General features: G+C 43.4%; 1 protein-coding gene and 1 long non-coding RNA gene across 5 annotated transcripts in view; one reads left to right on the forward strand and one right to left on the reverse strand.

Annotated features, from left to right (window-relative positions):
* LOC142776725 (uncharacterized) overlaps positions 1 to 11,010 on the reverse strand; it is a 92,761-nt gene extending 81,751 nt beyond the window's left edge. The window contains exon 1 of the long non-coding RNA XR_012887762.1: positions 9,330 to 11,010. This is a non-coding gene — a long non-coding RNA (uncharacterized LOC142776725). The remainder of the gene's footprint in view (positions 1 to 9,329) is intronic.
* Positions 1 to 20,917, forward strand: part of LOC119161647 (low choriolytic enzyme) — a 1,178,895-nt gene that overhangs the window by 252,803 nt on the left and 905,175 nt on the right. The gene's annotated exons all lie outside the window — the stretch shown is intronic.

Raw genomic sequence — 20,917 nt, forward strand, 5'->3', positions numbered from 1 at the left:
TTTAAAACACATGGGGGTGGGCTAGACTTCACTTGCGAAGTTCCCCAACTGGGATCACTGAGGTATTTAGATATTAATATTACAGTGTTTCCAAATCACGTATGCTGGGAATACCAACCGCGAAGTGTTAAACCTTTGTTAAACTATGCCTCCTGCCACACAAAACTGGTCAAAAGAGCTATTGCTTCGTCGGCTGTATGTGCTGGCTTATCCAAGTCATGCCTACACAAGATGACTGATAGTGTAACAATTGAAATTACCAGACTTTTGTCAGCAGGATTTCCAAAATTTGTAATTTCTTCAGTGTGCGAAGCCTGGTTGCAAAAAAATCAAACAAAAACAAGAAAATGCAGGAGGAAATAAGGAGCGAAAAAGAGTTGCAGTCATCCCATACTTCCACAATATATCTCATGGTTTGTAGAAGGTGGGCTCGAGATATGATGTGGATGTAGTTTTATCAGCTCCGTGCAAAGTAAGCCAGATTTGCAGAATGACGGATGAGCGACTTAGTGGAATCACCAAAAAAAGTTGGACATGCGCTGTAAAACACATAAATAAATTTGTAGATTGTGCAGTTGGTGTTGTTTACATGATTCTTTTAACGTGCGGTCGTTGTTATGCCAAACTGGGCGGTGCATTATTAAAAGGTTAGGAGAACATATGAATGATATATGAAAAGGAATCAGTTCAAACAATGTTTTGCACTGCAAAAGCTGCGGGTGCTAGCCTCGATTTCCGGGCGTGAGTGTGCTGGCACGCCACATAGACAAGTTAACTCGGAAAATAGCTGAAGCGTATTTTATTAGAAAAAATGTTGACGGATGCGTGAGCCAACCTTCGGTGGCCTTGCATGACAAAGAGTTTGCGCTTTTAGATAAGGGTTTGCCATTTTTGTACCTTCTTTTTATCAGAACACTTCCCAGAACACGGAGGAAGGAAAGGTAAGGAGAGGCCCTGACGTCACTCGTTGTGAAGCCGCGATGAAGCCGGAAGTGGGCCATTTTGACTAGGCAAATTCTCCTCTCTTGTTTACATATGAATGCGACGCAGAAGGTGCGACTCCCTCTCCGGCTCGGAAAGCACGTGGGCTGCGCAGCACGTGTGTCGTGACGATCCGAAACTAATGAAACTGGGCTCATCACTCTGAGCCAGCGGGACACTTTCAGCGAAATCACTTCATGCGAGTAATAACAGGAAGTAACAGCTCGCCGACTACGAAGCAACTACGAGAGAACGCGCGCTAGATGCACTGACAACGGCGAGTGCTTTCACGTCATTAATTCAGCAACTGTACAGACAACACGATCGTTTGTGCGCCTTCTACGGTTGCATTCCGCCACGCGGCTGACGCAGCGTTCTGCCACTGCGTCCGTGTTCCGCGTGAAAATCACCGGCGTCAGCATTCTGCGACCGTGGTGACTGAGCACGGTGCTAGTGACAGTTGAACGTGGTTGCTGTTACGTTGAGATTACATGCAATGCTGGTGGAGAGTGTACCAAGCGGAACAGAAAAGATATTTTAATACGCACATGCAAGTTGTTACTGTACACACACAACACGAAACTACGTATGTGCACATGGTCCTCACGGCGTCTTGCTGGGCTCAACAGCGCCGTCCGTTGTCACAAGCAGGAGCACTACTCAACCGTCACTGACCTGCAAGGCGTTCGTCCTCATTCAGCTTCGTCATGGTGCCCAACGCAATTTCGCTGAACACTAACTGCTTCATCCGCGTCATCCGCCGCACGACACATGGATATGCACTTGTTCTACGCACTGTTGAAACCCCGTGATGGACAAAGGGATTTGTAAACGTTGCTAAGAGTAATGTAACAGCCAGGAGAACACTGCGTAACCAATAACGCGGCGCAGAGCACAGATATTGTCCGCCACGGCTCAGCACGAGACCTGGGGAGGCCCACATTCCGCCGCCAGCCGCGGCCGCTCACTGCTAGACCAGCTCCACTGCGCAACACGTAACCATAGCAACGCCGCCATTGTGCCTAGTGAATATGGCCGCCATGATGTCATTTCCGCCACACTTTCTATGCCCTGCGCCGGCTGGGCATGCCCTCTCCTTACCTTTTTCCTTCCTCCGTGCCCCAGAATATGTCACGTTGCTCACGTGTGCTGTTCAAAAGTTGCCTGTTGTATATCTTATCATGTGTGCTGCGAATAATAAAATTTAGTTGGTAGTCAGCGCTCGTGTTGTCCTCTTTGCGTTCCGTACCTCGACTTTCGTCTGTTTCTTCTAGCACATTTGTGCTCGCGCTGCAACTCTTATTATCATGTGTTTGCCTTATGTACACGTTGTTTGCATTATGTTTGTTGTGGTATCTCAAATTTTCCATGCTTATTTCTTCTTCTATTCGGTTTTGTTTATTCGATTTACTATGTATTGTATTCCCCCTATATGTATTGGCAATTTCCAGACCCTAAAATTTAATAAATAAAATGAAATGAAATTTTTAGTAACTGCGGAGGACGAATGCACCCGGAGATGTTACGTCATCAGAAATAGTGACGCTAATGCAGATATTATTGCGCATCAACTTTTCATCTTTCTTGTTGCTGAGCTCGAGAATCTTTTTTTTTGGCTGTAGTTGTCAAACAACACTTTTGCGTCTGCAGTATTTTAATTAAGAGTGGCAAAGAGTAGATTCTCTATGTTTATTAGCTCTTTTGCGGATGACACATAGTATTTAGTAGCAAGCTGCGTGAGGTCCAGGGAAGATTGTTTGAGTGTGTTGATTGACATCGCAAAATATTTGCGAGACATTTCAAATATGGCAGGCCTTAAACCTTTAGCTATACTGTCAAACTGTCGATGCAGCAATATACACTTTTGAGGCAATAGCATACAGATCACGTCGAGAAGGTTTTCAATTACTTTCCTAATTTTCAAAAATGCTCGAAGGCGTCGTACTTACTACTACCTAGCCAAAGTAGGATTCCATTCGGTGATTGCTAACGTGTCGCATATTCTCAAAAATTATTACAACTGACTGATACAGAGCGATCGGCTTATGAACATTTTCACCGAATAACTGCAAGTAGTTTATCGGACAAACTGGCTCAAGTTGTCCACCTGACCGCATGCGGGAAATAATTCCGTCCTGGGAACAAGCTCAGGGTTCAGTGTAATGCAGGAAATTGTCGTCAACAATAAATCGCTGTCAGAGACGGCTCTGTCCGAACACTTTGGCGAACATTACGCGTCAGCAACAATCAGCCGAGCACCTCCCACCAACAACGATCATGCATACCGGAACGCAATGTTCGGGAAATGGCATTTTGTCAGCCCACTGATTGCTTGGAGGTACACAAAACCTTCACCACATTAAAAACAGTAATGCTACTGATAATTACAACATCCAGATAACACCTGTAAATTATATCATCGACGTTATCTGCCCGTGCTTGGTCCATATATTCAATCTCGCGATTAGTTCAGGAACGTTCCTAATGAAATGAAACCAGCCAATTGAATCTCAGTTATATATAAAAGCGGTGATAAGAAGAACGTGATAAATTGCAGGCCTATATCATTCTGGTTCATATTTTCGAAGGGCCTAGAAAAGATAATTTTATGGCAACTGCATAGCGTTTCTTAAAGCATGAAATCATGTCCGAATGCCAGCATGGTTTCACAAACGACAGGTTAACTGAGTCTGCGCTGCTGGCACGAAAAGTAATCATACTCAAAAACATAAAAGTGGTGAAGTTAACTCTTGATATCCTTATTGATTACAGCAAAGCATTAGACTCACTGTTTCATGATACCCTTTTAACAAAACTAGAACAATATGGCACGCGTGGGCTCGTTCACTCACTTTTGGGATCATATCTTTCCCACCGGCAACAAAGCCAAGCTGTCAATGGTTCTGCGTCATCTTTTCGCCCAATAATAAGTGGTGTGCTCCACGGAAGCATCTTGGGGCCTTATTTATTTAAGGCCTACTTGAGTGACCTACCTTTTATTGACAAGTCAACAGATTTTGTTTTGTGCGCACATGACACTCTGGTACTGAATCAGACCTGTTTTCAGAAGCGAATAGTGTGCTGTCTAAACTGTACGAGTGATCCTTTTGCAAAAGTCTACAAATAAATGTCAAAAAATCAAAACTTAACGTTTTTGCTGCTAAAAACAAGTGTGTGTCTTACGCCGATTTAAAAATAGGTTTCCACTCGCTTGTTGTGGTACAGGAACACACAATATTGGGTGATGTGTTTTCCAGACACGTGATGTGGAATTCACTCATTGAATTTGTTGTAAAGAAGTTGTCTGCTGCACTTTCTATTCTATTTGGATGCCGTCATATGTTCCCGCCTCGTGTGATATTCTAACTTTGTCGCATATAAGCTACTGCACCTTAGTATGGGCTACAACCACAAAACCACAAATATAAATAGGTTATTGCTGCTTGAAAAGAAAGCTAGTCGCTGCATCAATAATGTTCATTATCACATCTGATAAAAGCACTGTTTCGAAAAAACAAGATAATTACAGTGAAAGATATTTACGCATACCGCCTCTCACATGAACTGTGTTTTCCTGGTAAAAAACTGTGCACTTTCTAAAGAATTTGTGAGCTTTTGTAGAACGACACAGCACCCACGTAACACGAGCCCCCAAAAGGTGGTTCATAAAGCACCATAGAACAAACTACGACACTCAAAATCTGAGGCACAATGTACACAAAGAGTTAAATCTCTGTCAGAAGTGTGTAAATACAGTAACGTAAATATTACGCAAGCACTTGCTTGATGTTTTTCTTTATGATCTATATCAAATTTATGCCTTAAGCTTGCAAATTTATCTTGTATGTATCTATCTATCTATCCTTTTTACAATTTATTCATGACATGCATGCTCTTTTTTATTTTCTTTTTTGCTACTGCTGTTGTTCATATCCAGCTTTGCATTGGAAATAAACAATACATTTTTGGCGGTCACAATATTTAATATTCACACATACTCTCACTTATTCACAGTTCGCACGCATGTATTTATTTTTATGTACGACAACCAAAAGCGTTGTTTGTACGGCGCATGTGTGCACTGTTGGTGTTGCTTGGTTTCGGCCCCCTAGCCTCGTCAAGCTGTATGCTTACAGCTTTCATGCTAGGGTGGCCTTCAACATTGTACTACGTGTATGTCATAAATAAAATTTGACTTCATTTGACATCAAGGAACCTGTGCGATATTGTAACTTCTTCCAAGACTAAATTCAGTGCTCCTGCTGGTTGTCATCTCTAAAAAAAACACGACGTCGGACATTCCCAAGAGGAATTGGACCATCTTATTCTGTTTGTTTTCTAGTATAGGTTGATTAACTGAAGAGTACGGGGATACCAGCTGCTATACGCGTACTCAAGGGCGCAACACACGTAAGTGAAATAGAGCTGTTCCTTCATATGACTAGGTAATTGCCCTAACTCTCAACGTGGGAAGCCCGATTTGCGTGCCGCCTTTCTGGTCTCCTTCATATGCCTATTTCATCTTAAATTCGATGAAAAGAAAACACCCAAGTATTTGCGTTGTGTAACCTTACGTAAGGTAACGTTATTTAAATAGTACTCAAACGCCTTGTTTATGCGTTTCTTTGTAAATGGTTTGTTTGAACGCTTAGAAAGATTTAAGAACATTTCTAATTTTGCACACCGCATTGAAACGTTATATAAATCATTCTGAAGGGCATCATAATCTGATTCGCTATCATAACTTTATACAACACGCAGATATGTGCGAAAATCCGAAAAAAGGACGTAATATTGCTAGGGATATCAGCCATATACAATAAAAATAAGACAGGCCCCAAGACATAGGCTTAGAGCACTGCGCGGGCTGGGTGCAGACCAGGTAAAGGATTGTTGTACCGAGCTCGGGTCCATGAACTTCGGGCTCAGGTTGAGCCTACGTCGGGCACGTATTAGGCCCAGGTATACCACATATTGGTATTATGCAATGCGTAAGCTGTTCGGCTTTGTTATCTCTCCTTATTAATTTAGTTCTTTTGGCAACTGAAAAGCTGACGCCTTCTAGAATGACGCCTACGAAAGCAGTGGATATCCTTATCTACGTGAAGTTAATTTCCACACGCACGCAAGCTTTGTTGAGCAGTGGCTTCTTTACTGCCTTCCACCTTTCCTACCCCATCATATTCGCTGCCTTTCCTTTGTGTCACGCATATCAGTTGCCTCCATTGTCGGAGCTGGAAGCCTGCAACCACGACCACGAGCAACAGACAGCAAGACTTTGCTCCCGTGTTTGCACCATGACATTCGGCCCTCTTGCCTTTTCGGTCCTCTCAGGGGACCACGCTTTAATAAATACGTCCATAAACAGGGGCTGTGTCGAGCCGACGTATCGGCAAGTGGACTTGTCTTTCTCAAGGTTCTAGCCTTGGGGAAGACAAGTCCGCTTGTCAAAACGTCGGCTCGGCACAGCCCCTGCTTACGTTTTTTTTTCATCGCAAGCTTCTATCTTTACCTTCCTACTGTTTTTTTTGAGCTCTGATAGATAGTTGTTTTTTAAGCCACCATTCCGACCTTGCTTAAAAACATAACATTTTCTAAGATTGAAGGATGTTACACAAAGGCGACGAGATAGGAATCTTCGGCTTCGGGAAACAGCGAAGATGGTAGCTCGCTCGCTAATGGACGTGCCTTTTTTGAAAGAGTTATGGCGTCGTGGTAGCGGTGGCTCGGGAAGAAGGGTGGGTCAAAGAACCTTCTTGTTTTGGTCGTAAAAACGCAATGTACGTTAGATTTAGTTGGCAGCAAAGGACTCCACACGACAGCTTTATTTATGTAACGCTGCCCAGCCTGGTGTAATCCTCTCAGCAGCATGTAGCTAGAGCAGAAGTTTTTTTTCTCACTGTATTCTACACGAAGTCAAGTAGTACGACTCCAACAGCACTTTAATTAGGCCTGAATATTTGAAAAAAAATGTTATGGTCGTGATTAACGGAATTTTTACACAGTAACAGTCAGTCTTCACACTGAAAGTTCTTAAAACACTCTAGAAGATATCTTGTTTCCGGCAGGTATCTTCACATCGACAGAATATCAGACAGTGCTTTTTTTATGCGGAATGCATACTTGGCTGAAACAGGCCTGGCCTGGCGGGGCTGGGCCCAACCCTTTCGGGCCTGGGCCGGGTACGAGCTATATTTAAAAACGCCGAGCCGGGCTCGGGAGAGCCAACGCATAGCGTTTTCTGGCCGGGCCAGGCTTGAAAAATTGGCCCACGCAGTGTCTTGAGGTCCTTCTAACGATTTCATAGCAGATGCCGTTGCAAATCACAGACTGTTGCCTATGTAAAAAATAATCCGCAATCATTTTTGTTCTGTTTCTTGGCATGCAACTTGGAATAGGTAGTTCATGTGCCACAACGTCAAACGCTTGACGAAAATCTTAAAAGATGCAATCAGTTAGTTGTCTTTTGTCTATGGCAAAGGCCAGACGTAAATAATTAGCTGTGTACTACAGAAAAACCTTGCCCAAAACCATGTTAGTTTGCATTCGAAAAATTATGCTTAACAAGACGAAACAGAATAGAACTATATTGCTACAAATTGCTATCGAAGATGAAGAGGAAGACGGCAAGGAAGAAGACGGCATTCTTGGAAGCTCACCTGGAAGCAGAGATACGCTGATCATGATTTATCGCATGTACTTTCATCCGATTCTTGAATTCGGATGTGTACTATTCTCTGGTGAACCAGCATACAAAATAAACCCCCTCATTCTCTTAGAGCGGGAAGCCCTACGTAGTTGTTTAGGTGTGCCAAAATTCACAGCTAACAATTTTTTGTATCAAGAAGCTCGGATATCCACCCTTGCTTGCAGATTTCGTATTTTAACAGTAAACACCTATTTAAAATTTTCTGAATCCACTTTAAGAAGGCGACGATTTGTATTCTTTGCCGAGCCTGTTATCTTTTTCAATGAGCATTGGTCCCGTGTATATAAACCCCAAGTGCTATTTGTTCAAACACTTCTAGATGCTTTATATGTTAATATATTCGAGATAACACCATCTGTCAAACCAATCGGCCAAGTGCAAATAAAATTTGACGATATCTTCCCCACGAACGCTAAACACTTGCCCTCTAAATATTTGTTTGGTTTATTAGAACAACACCTGTCTCAATTAGGTACTAATATAGTAATTGCAGCGGATGCATCTATGAGTGGCGAGAAGGCAGGTGTGGGTATTTTTTTTCTCTCATTATTCTGGTCATTTTCAGTACGCCTCCCAGATTATACACCAATATTTGAAGCGGATTTAATGGTCGTTATACTAGCTATTCGTAAACTTCCTGCGACTCAATCGACAGCTGTGATAGTGTCTGACTCGTATTCCGTGTGTTCATTCTTATCATCGTCGTCGACATCAGCAGTACTAGAGACTTTTAAATGATTAATCCCAGCAAACATTCGTCTAGTGCGAATGATATGGGTGCCAGGCCATCGTAGTATATTTATAAACGAGATGGCTGACACACTTGCGCGAACATCTCTTGATCTTCCGATTGTGCTAATCATGCCTCCTACAGCTTATGTAACAGCAGCGAGGTTTAGAAAACTTTCCCTTCTTGAAAACTCATCAAAAATCATGATACCGAATCCAGATTTCTCGCACCTGCACTTCACATGGAATAATGAATGGTGTCTCACGCGTAAATTGGAAGTCTTGATAACAAAACTACGTTGCCGTGTACTACCTCTTAATTTCTATTTAAACAGGTCTGGTCTGGTGCCATCCCCTCTGTGCTCAAGCTGTAACGAACCTGTACATATCGACCATTTTCTTATGACATGTCACCGTTTCAAAAATCAAAAGAAAAACTGCTTCGAAATTTTATTCAGAAAATTAGGAATGTCACTTATTACTCCCAATATTTTGTCTTTTGGGGCCACTTCATTGGGACACAGCGACAGGAACGTCTGCGGGACTCTTTGCGAATTCATATATAAGACAAGAAAATTACCTTGCTGAGTCAGCGATCAGCTCTCGAATTTTACTAGCCACACCACCACTTATTATTTAGCTGATACACTGTAATGATTCAACTTTCAGGAGAATTTCATATAACGATTCCACCTCAGATATTCAACAAATTCTATTATTTCTCTCCCCCCTTTTTTTCTTTTCTTTTTACATTGCGCCAAATTAATTTCACAGTCAAAACACAGTAATCATATTCCCCTAGTCTAGAAAATCTATAGATATTGACTTGCATTAACCACCGGCTTCTTGGCCAATCCCCCTTAGTGAGTGAGAGCCACAAAAAAAAAAAGGAACAAGCAAGCAAGCTCACCTGGACGAGGCTCGGCGTGGTATGCTTCAACAAAGCTGCACATTATTTCACTACGAATCTATCGAAACGTAGCATTGCCATAAGCACGAGGAAGAATTGCTTTGAACACGCCACTGGGACGTGACCATGTGGAGAAATTGAGGTCCTGCAGTTAAAAGAAGCAGCAAATGCTTGTAGAAGTTTTTATTGGAACTTTATTTATTGCAAAATACCATCATTTGGGATGCTGCGGGCCGGGGTCAAAAAGCCTCTTCACGGGCTTGACTAGGACAACGACCCCGCACAAAGTGGCAGGGATAGGCGAGTGTACATTATGGTATAAAATAAATCAGACAAAACTATGTGGCTTAATTAGAACTGTAAAGAAATGCATAATGGTACTGTAAAGGAATGCATAAACATATACATATAACATATATAGACAGGTAATGCAAGTGAAACAGATCGAAAAATAAACCTTTAAAACAATGTACCAACTTCAATTTTGATAATCAGATAAAAGATCAGTGAGAGTGTACAAATGAAAACAGAAATGCAGTGACATTACACAAGTAGGACAAAAACGCATCTACAGCAATATTTTCATAGTGTTAGTTGATTCAGATGGAAAGACAATAGTAAGCGCAGCATCTCCTTGCCGTAGATCGTGCGCGTGCGTGGAAGAAACCACGTGTGAACATGATGAGTGTTATAAAAAAGGGTCTGCCGGTTTATACGAGCAAGTGGGCCCAAAAAGTTATCACTTTTCAGTCCTGCGTAATAGCGTTTCATAAAACTTGTTTGATAGTATTCTGGTAGGGTTAATAAGTTCATTTCTTCAAAAAGCGGTGACGTGTGACTACCATACGGAACATCTGCAGTGGCGCGAGCTGCTCTTTTCTGTATGACATGTAATTTGGGAATGTTTGTTAATGTTGTTGTGCCCCAAACCAGATGACAATAATTTATGTGTGATAAGAACAACAATTTGTAGATGAGAAGTTTAACTTTTTTAGGAAGCAGCAAACGCACCCTAGACAAGATTCCAGGTATCCTGGATAAACATGAAGACTGCTTTTGAATGTGGTTTTTACATGACATATGTTTATCAGATTACACCTAGACATTTACTATTCTTGGGACTATCTGAAGTTCCGAGGTGCCGAGCTATAACGGGGCATGCAAAGGTAGTGGTTTATTTCTAGGCCTAAAGTGAACAGCTCTCGTTTTTGAAGAGTTTAATTTTAAAGAATTATTGCATGTCCAGGACGCTAGCTTTAATAATACCTGGTGTGCGTCTTGATTATTTCTTTATAGTGTTGAGCAGTGAGAAGTAAGGTTGTATCATCTGTGTATATAACGTACTTTACAGATGCGTCAATGTTTACGATATCATCAATATATACGCAGACTAAAAGGGGTCCCAGGATACTGCCTTGGGGCACACCTGCTGAAATTGCTTGTAAATTGGAGGTGGTATTGTTGATGACCACCATCTGCTGACGATACGTTAAGTAAGATTCAATTATTTTCAGAAAAACACTTCTGAAGCCGTAGTGATTGCATTTCTGTAAAAGTGTAACATCATTTATAGTATCGTACGCCTTTGAGTAACCTATAATGATACCTATAGTCTGTGAGGTTGACGTTCAAAAGCATCTAATATGAATTCCTTCTGTGCTAGGGGAACATGCTCAGTTGTGCGGCCTTTCATGAATCCAAATTGTGATGAAGTGGTGATATGGTGTTTATCTAAAAAGGAAACCATACGTTTGTGAATCAGTTTTTCTAAACCTTTTGATATTACTGGCAGTATAGATATAGGCCGGTAGTTGTTAAGCCAGTTCTTATTCCATGCCTTGTACAACACGATTACTTTCGCCACTTGCAGTTTCTGTTGAAAGATTCCAGTTGAAAGTACCAGGTTGAAGATATGTTCTAATAGTTCAGCAATGAGGTCCAGCACGTGTTTAATGGGTCTAATCTGAATATCATATACGTCGCAACATGTGCTGTTCTTTACAGACGAGAGAACGTGGGCAATTTCGCTTGCTACTGTCGGCGCCAAAAACGCGCTCTCAAGAGCACTGTCTGATAAATATGTAGTACAATCTGGCTTGTGCGTTTTTTTTGTTAAGGACACAAAATAGTCATTGAACACGTTAGCTAAATCAGCAATGCGAATAGTGCCACCGTGCACCATAAGCTCATTCGGCTGAAAGTTGTTACCTTTACGGCCAAGGAACTCATTCAGTTTTTACCAAGCTAACTCCAATTTGTTCATTACTTCATTGTTGAAGGTGCTGTTTAGGTACTTTTGCTTTTCGTGGCGCAGCATACTGTTCACTTTGTTGCTTTGGTCTTTGAAACGTTTTAGCGTCTCTTTATTCTTATTTTTCAAAAAGTGTTCGAATAGTTTAGTTTTACGTTTTATTTCCGGGATGCAAGATTAAATAACCCAAGGTTTTTCAGCTGTGCGTGCAGGCTTCTTTTCTTTGTACAGAAAGCATTGCTTATATATTTTTGTTAGTTTTTCGTGAAAACAGTTGTAGGTACGATCAGGTTTCTGCTCACAAATAACGTCTGACCAATCAGCCAACGATATCTGTCTGCGAAATACAGATAATTTGTGCTCATTATTATTTTGAAGAACTATTGCTTGTTTTTGTTTTGCCTGAGAGTGACCGCTGTTTCGTTTGTAACCATAAATATGGAAAATTGTCACTAATGGGTGCACTCAGTATGCCAGATAAAGAGTTTGTAGCTTCTGTGTAAGTAATCAACACTTCGAGTAATGTAGCGTTATTTTGTTCAACACGAGTCGAAGGGGTGGTAACGTAAGCAAAGCCATTGGATTCAATTATGTGACACAGCTCTAACTGCGGCTGTGATGATCTAGCAAGGTCGATATTTAAATCACCTGCAAAGACTAGCTTACAACCTGTGCCAACCAGCCGTATTTCAAGTCGGCTTGAAATGCGCGACACTGTAGTACGCCAGCAAAGCAATGACAATGTATTCAGTCACGCATGTTCGGGACTGTGTGAAAACATACATAAAAGAGGCGACTGCTATAGAAACCCAAGTGGTCGAAACTTTCAAAAACCTTCACTACAGTGGCTGTAATATTCGTTTGGTGGTGTTCTGACGATAAACCACAACAATTATTATTACATGCAAAGCAGCTTTTGTAAAGAGACTAGCCTTTGTAACGCTGTCTCTCTGTCCGCATCGCACTCCCCTGGCCGCAAGTGTTGGCGCGGTGCCAAGTAGGTGACGCGTTCCCTCGCAGTGCACGCGCGTTGTCGTCACTTTCTTTTCAGCCTTCCGCTGGTCATCGCGGGTCATCTTTCTCGCTTACCGCTATCTACCAGTCGCAATGTTCGATCGCTTCACCCTCTCCACCGCTCGGAACGCTAGAGCCTACTCTTCACGTGGACATCTTCTCACCCGCACCACCTCTCTCTATCTGTCGGCGAGGCCGTGAGCCTCGACAATCTCACGGCGCCGACAATAGACGGTTATAGTTTACCTTTAGTGTGGTAGCGGAGGTCAAGAGAATAGGGAGTTTTAGAATACGGTTTGTAAGCGCTGTGGGCGTTGCGGGCGTAGTAGGCGCCCTATGAGTTTTAGAATAGCGTGTTCCCTGCTGCGATCCGCAACGCACGATGGCAGCGACACCGTAGCATCGAAACCAGCGTTTGCCGGCTACATGCGGGCCGCCATCACCGCACGCAATTTCGGATTTTTTGCGTGTGGTCCACGAACGCGAACGCCTACTCGCGTTACGACGCATGCGCAGTGGCAGCGAACGCACCGCAAGGGCTCGCGGTGCGCTATTCTAAAACTGCTTAATGGCGCTACCATGAAGCAAACGTCATATGTGTACAACATCTTATAGTTTAACGAGATAGCGTTTACGTGGTTCACGTTCTCGAGCTGGGATGGTATCACCACCTATTGGAGGACTGAGAACTAAGAACATAGGAAAAGAAAGCTATAATGTCTGCCTGTGTCCCCGCGTGAAGCATTGTTACAAGTGTATTTTAGTAATAATAAAGATAAATAAATATGAACCACGCACCAAACGCGAAACCACCTATGTTGCCCATTTGTTTACATCGATCTTGCAGTTAAATCTAGACACGGTCAAAATGGGAAGCCAACTCAAAAACTATGCCAGCTTAGCCGTAATATTCGGTAGTCAAAGTGAACTGAAGGCAAGCGAAGCCACTTTCAACAGTCGTTTACTGCAAAAAAAGTGAATCTTTCAACAACTACGCCCAAATCACTTCTAAGCAGGCCTCCGTGAGCACCGCCATGTTTTACGTACACCTTCGTTAACACGGTAACGTTAAATCTAAAACAATAGCACGCGTATTGTATTCAGTACGGTTAACGTACGCATCTGCACGTGCGCACTTTTATCCCGCTATCACGGTGCACCCGGTATCTCGGAAAATCTGGTTACTATAACTGTCTAATGTGGACAGCGCGCCGCTGCTTGCCGCGCGATCGTTCCGACGGGCGAGACGCCGACGCGGCGTGCTTCCCACTAGTGTGCGTGTATCTTTCCCGGCTATCGCCGGCGTTGCGTAGGTTAGCGAAGCCGATTATGTTCGCGAATGGCGACTTCTTCACCGATGAGGTGCTAGCCAGGGAAGCCGAAAGCAAGCGTCGGCAGTGGAAGACCAACGACATCGACGAGGTGCCAGTCAAGAACACCAATGACGTTTGAGAATTAAGACGAAGCGCGGGTAACAGCGATGAGATGCGAGCCATGGCAGCAGAGCGCAAGCATTTTGAACGCGTCCCGCCTCCCGTATTTTTGCGTTTCATAGAAATGTTTACTCGAGTAAACGCTACACCGAGTTTCGCTTAAAACCGTTCTTCGAGCACCGCTGTCAACACCCGTTTCAGCCAGGTCAGCGCCGTGCACTGCTGCTGCTTCGCATCCCATCAGAGTTCTCTTCAGGGAGATGATTCATTGTTTTTTATTATTTAGGTAGGCGAACGCTCCGTCTTGGGCGGACAATATTCATGCGTGATCATACAATATGTAGGTAGCTACAATCATGGGGTGCGAATGGGCTTTATTGCAAGCAGCTTTGTTTTCTTAAGCCCCGCCGCGATTGTATAGTGGTTAAGATATATTCGTTTGCTGACCCGCAGGTAGCGAGATCGAATCCCGGATGCGGCGGCTGAATTTTAGATGAAGGCGGAAATGCTGTAGGCCCGTGTGCTCAGATTTGGGTTAACGTTAAAGAACCTCAGGTGGTCGAAATTTCCGGAGCCCTCCACTATGGCGTTTGTCATAATCATGGGGTGGTTTTGGGACGTTAAACTCCACATATCAATCAGTCATTTCTTTTCCTAAATATATGTCCTTCGTGTAATTTAGTCGTCTCCCCCCCTTCCGACCGCGAAGTTTTTTATCGAATCTTTATCATAAGTGACCGTTTATCCTTCCTTTCTTTGATTTATTTCTTCTATCTGTGTTGCTGTCACTCCTAGGACAAGATTACAAGCATGACATAAACCAAGTTTATACCGGTGTTATTATTTTGTCATTGCGTTTACGAACGTATCTGTACACTAGGTGAGCTGCGCCTAAGATATGACCTTCCGTTATACATAACCTTAATTATGCTAACGAAGCACTGCTTAGAGGCCACAGTGCCATATTGCAAAAAGAGCGTGATGCCAGTACGTTTTCTGGCACTGGTACACGCTGGAGACACTGGTACACGATTGTAATCACTGGCACTTCGCTGGGCGCACTGGGGAAAAGCTGCGTCGCACTGGTAGGGGCACTGGCTCAACCGCTGCGATGCTGGTGCGCACTGCGAAGCACTGGAAGCGCTAGAATTTTTACTGGCAAGCGCTGGTGAATACTGGAGCATGCACTGTTTCTACCAGCGCAGCTGCAGCGTGCATGTTATTGTAGCGTGTGCCGTGGTTTGTTTCGGTTTCGTTGAATATAAAACGCTTGATTCGATGGCCGGGTGAGATGCTACCCTAACAGATACCGAGCATATGTAATTTTTGCGGCGCACGTACGTATTGCAACAACTGTAATGCACCTTTTTCGCATATGCTCTCGCGTAAACCGGCCATATTCGCATGATCCGGGCATTGCAGTGTTTGTAAGCCTTGAGCTGCACGCCACTTCTAACAGAAACAGGTAATTGTTTAACAGGTAAGCGATCGAGAGAGGTAACTCTCTCGATAACTTCGCAAGGTTTTCCAGCGGAGGCGAGCAAAAAAAGCTGTCGTTTGATTCCGCCACACCGCATAAATGTATGTCTGGTCATGCTTATCCTTCTACTCACTTCAGGCAAAATTTAGAAAGGTTCCGAAGCTCAAAGTCACAATCTTCAACTATACCAACTCAACGCGTCGAGAGCGGTCTTACCCAGTGCGCGGCCCAGCGAGCATTAAACCTGTCGTGCCAGCCGCGTTGGTATATATGTTACCGGCGCTTCTTGCTTCGTGGTACACACAACTTGAAAGTGTGAGAATAACTGTTAAGTATAGTTTAGACATCCATGAACCTAAATCAACTATTTTGTCTTGTGTAGATGTTCGCACAAGGAGCGCTGACGATCGAACGTCGCGCTTTCAGCTACGCAGGCTGTCACCGAAAGCTGCCGGCCGCACTTAGCCGGTACTTCTCCGACTGATATGTAACAACACGCAATTTTCAGTTGGTAATTTGGTACAACTTCGTGAACTCACTCCCTGGCATACGTTTTCAGCGGATTGCATTGGTATTTCTATGGGTGTTTTTTTTTCATTGTTGCTATTGATATAACTGCATATATTCGTACACTGGCACGCCCGCTGTACACTGCCATCGGAGGCCAGAAAAACGGCTGTCGCTCAGTATCGCCACTCCTTAAATGCATTTCTGACATTATTGACCTTCCACTTACTTCAGGTACAGTTTAGGTAACATTTAGAAATATTGCGAAGCTCAAATACAGAAGTTTCAAGCATCGCAACTCAGCTGCTTCGAAAGCAGCCTTACCCAGTGCCGCATCCCAACGAGGCCTATCGTGCCGCCCGCGTCGGTGTACCTGCTGCCGGCGTTTTTTACTTTAAGTAGGCACAATTCTAAAGTGTAAGAATGACTGTAAAGTACATGACGATAGTTATAGCGCGAGAACAAAACGACGACAACAGAGACAAGAAGGACACGAAAGACACCTTCTTGTCCTTCTTGTCTCTGTTGTCGTCATTTTGTTCTCGCGCTATTACTATCGTCATGCTATACCAACTAGCCCAAGCTGCCACACTTCCATGTAAAGTACAGTTTAGACATCCCTGAGCATAAGTCGACCATTCATCCACGTGTGCGGTGCCCGCACAAGGAGCAGTGACGATCGATGTGTCGTGCTTTCAGCAACGTAGGCTGTCACCGAAAGCTTCCTTTTGAGTGCAGGAGCCGGTACGTCTCTGACTCGTACGTAAGAACGTGCAATTTCGAGTTGGTAATTTGGTGCGCGTTAGTGAGCTAATATACTGGTATATTTTTCCGTGGATTGAATTGGTCGTTTCATCAGCGGTTTCTTAGTTGCGGGTATCAATATAACTGCAAATATGTAATCTGGCATGGCGAATGTGTACTGCTACATCGTCGCTTGCGCGAAAAAAAAAACTCAATATTCACTCGTGTGCGTTGATATCTACCAAACCAGACGTGTAAATAATCTGTACTTGTTGACCAGTAGCAAGTGCTAGAAACGACTATCAAAGAAAAAGAAAACTATCGGTGCAACAGCTGACAGTCTGTGGCTGCTCCTCCAGTAAATTTAAGATTTTTGAGAGTTAAGATGTGGATGCTTCGAAAAACTTTGCACTCTTTCTGATATCTGCACGTCATTCGGTGCCCGGAAGCCGTTCGTCATTGTTGAATCAAGACGCGATTGTTATTTGGAAAGGAATATAGTGTCAGTCTTGACTGTGCGACTTGTAAACATGAAGTTCAACGGCGCGTTCTTCGTATGAATTTTATGTGAGGTCGTATGAATAGTCGTTTTACAACCTTAGAACCACGTTTTGGCGTGGCGTAGTGGGTAGCGTACTCGGCTAGAGGCTACGAGGTAGTGAGTTCAAATGCCGTCAAGTGGTGTTTTACGTTTTTTTTCGGTTTTGAGCTTTTAAAAATTTATTTTGAATGCACGTTATTTTATTTTTTATTTGGTTATTTATTAGTTTAATTATTCTTTTATTTATTTATGGCGAATGGGCACCAACGTTTTATCCCTGGGGAGCCATGTTTGCGCACAGTACTGGGACGCTGCCAGCCTCCCAGTACTTGCGCTGGGAGGCGCGGGTACCAGCGCCATACTGGGCCCATAATCAGGCATAGCGCTGGACGCTGGTACTCAGTGGCGCTGGCTTTTGCAATAGGGTGGACGTTCGTACTTGATTACTTGGTTATAAATATACCAAAGGCTTACGCAATATTACAGGTCCAGCAGCAAAGCAGTTCCGACATGCGACCACAATCCTCGCCCAAGCGAGCAAATAAACCACTCGCGGCTTCTGTTTTGTGTTCAAGTCAGTAAGCAACAGAAACGTGCGCCTTCATGCTGGACGTAATTAAGACGTCATAACCTTCGGGGAAGTTTTTGACCCGCACCGCGGCTTTATTTTCGGTCTACACCACTGCATGAACGGCGCCGCTAGTTAGAACTACGTATACCTGGTATGTGTGCACGAGTACCGTTTTGAGATAGCGCCGCTGATCCGTATGAAGGAGGCCGGTAGGGGAAAGTGTACGTCGTTCTAGTTGACCCGAATATCTTGTCAGCGAATAAACAGAGAGCCCGCGATCACTTTCAGAAAAAAAGAAACAAATACAGGCTACGACGAAGGACAACGAGGGGCGAAAGTGCGCAAAACACTCAGACAACCTTGACACACCGATTTCATTTGGTGTCACCGTGTTCACATAAAGTCACCCATTACAGCTTCGAGGCTGCCTCTGTACAAGTGGAGGGGGGGGGGCGGTTGGGGCCTACGGCATTTCTGCTATCACTACCACTTTTCAGATTTGTAATCAAGAGTATGATACAAACATTACGTGTGCGCGTAGTGCAGTCGGCGTTGCTGTTCGCTTTTATACATCATTCCGCCAAGGCAATGCTGCCTTTCGACGGGCTGGTGAAAAGGCGGAAAGTAGTACGTGCGTGAATTGCAGCCATTGGGCATCGCACAGGATTGCAATGTTTTCAAGAGGCTGCGCATTATATATAACGCGTTTCTCGCGATAGGAGTTTGCCTTGACGTAAATTCCAGCTGCGTTCGAATATGCTTGGCCTGTGTACTACCTCGGTGTAAAGGAATCGTGTGTGTTACACGCACAGCCTTGCTTAATAGGGTTGGCATGTGCTAAAAAACGGTTAACTCTTTTGCGAAAAGAATGGGGGAAAGCGTTACAACGATGAAATGGGTCTTCCGTACTTGTGTGCCGTGCTCCTTCATGGCTTTTGAAATGATGGCAGAAGAACGATATTTCACTCGAAAGCTCCAATAGACCGGCCATGGTGGTCTTGTGAATAAGGTACTCGGTTGCTTACCCGCAGGTCACGGGATTGAATCCCAGCGGTGACGGCTGCATTTTAGATAGAAGCGAAAATGCTGTAGGCCTGTGTGGTCAGATTTGGGTGTAAGTTAAAGAACACCAGGTGGTCGAAATTTCCAGAGTTCTCCACTACGGCGTCTCTTATAATAATATAATGGGTTTGCGACACTACATCACACATATCAATCAACAAAATCACAAGCTCTAGCAAACGTTTTGTGACTTCGAAGACGTGTATGACCCATGCATGTGCTAGGATATTAGAAGGAAACGAAATCCGACATTTTAGGGTTTAAGCAAACATTACTAAACGAAAAGCAATATCACCTCTTATAACGCTCAAGATCTTTAGTTTTCGCTTTGCACTCGTTGCAAGCAATGCGGTTGCTCCTGTCATCTAGCAGCCAAACCTGCGGCTTTGGTGAGAGACATTACATTGTATTCATCCGAATGTAAAAGTGTTGCTTGGAAAAATACGCGAGAGATATATTGAATTTGAGCTCAAGCCGAGGTACGTGTGCGTGATAACTCGGCGAAGAAGAACCGAGGGCATTATGCAAGCGTTACAAGAAGACCTTCAATGGCCGTCTCTCTTCTTTAATTATTCGGCTGTAAATGTGTATGCACACATGTGCGTTGCGCCTTTTTCATTTCGGTTGCACCAGCAGAGAGGATCGTTTGGTTGCAGCGCTGAGCGAGTGAAAGTGGTTCGAGGCGAGGGCGCTCATAGCTCGCAGCGACACCGTTCCTTGAACCAGTTCTGAGATTTGCATTGGGCGTATATTTGCTGATATCTACAGATCAGTTTTTTTTCTTATGGCAATCAAAAACTCTATGTGACAATAAAATCAGATTCTACTCTGCTCGAATATTCGGTTTCTGTTTTCTTTAACGTGAACAACTTTCTACCAGCTTATTTTGTTTTGTAGCATATTCGGTTATTTTCTTACACTTCGTTCCTCTCCAAGTGTGATATTACACTATCCACCAGTTGCTGCTTTCCCTTATTTTCCGTGTTTCTAGCGGTATCACCTTGAGCAATTTATTGACGTATACACTAATGCCCAAGCATAAAGGTCATGAGGTTGTAGAACAAAGGCGTCTTCGCCAGCCAAGCACTTAGCCAGGATTATTTTCCGTCGGGTAGGGGCAAAGCCTAATTGTTCAAAAGAAAGTCTTTTCATGACAAATCGAAAGTTGCTCGGTTACATAGAATGTGCTTAATTATAAGAAGAAAAAACAAAGTGAAACGTGGCACAAGACGAGTTAATTAGTGATGGAAACAAAATTTGAACACCACAGTAAAGCTAGTGCATGTGCACAACAAATAATGGTTTCCTACCATGTATTCTCAAACAAGAAGACCTATACAGAGTCAGTAACACGAAAACGAGTGACAAAAGGAAAGCGGAGGGGGGTATCGAGGGGAACCAGTCATCCACTTACGCATGAGCGGAAAAAAAAATATCGAATGCTTTCTCTACCACACTTCTCACACTAAATTTTGATCCTTTGAGGGATAATCGAACGAATGTGTTCCACTTGTTCTACTTTTTCTTCTTCAGTGAAATCTTTCTCCTCCTCTTTGTCTTTCCATCAACTCAATGACTTTCCGCTACAGTGTATCCGGAACATTTAGGACACAAAAAATATATGTGTGGCACATCTGTGATGCAAAATACCGGTGACATGTTCTGTTTAGGTTGCTTTTTTAGTTTAAAGTTGTTTTTAGGCATTGAAATTTTAAAAAAGTGGTGTCCAGTTGTGTGCAAAATAGCAAAAGTAAGATTTATGGCACTTTTCGTTTTTGCTCAAACTTGAGAGAAGTAATTTTGGCATGACACTACAGATTTTCTTTCCAAATTGGAGCAGTATATCTGCTAATAATTATGTTGCAAGTGCATTTGACAAAAATTATGAAGCCAATTTTTCCTTAGCATCCTTACCCTGTTACTCTTTTCTTCCACTCTATCCTCATAGAATGGGAATAAACCTCCGTCTGTCCTTCCGGAGCAGA

This window comes from Rhipicephalus microplus, chromosome X (assembly GCF_043290135.1).
Source record: "Rhipicephalus microplus isolate Deutch F79 chromosome X, USDA_Rmic, whole genome shotgun sequence".
Taxonomy (NCBI): Eukaryota; Metazoa; Arthropoda; class Arachnida; order Ixodida; family Ixodidae; genus Rhipicephalus; species Rhipicephalus microplus.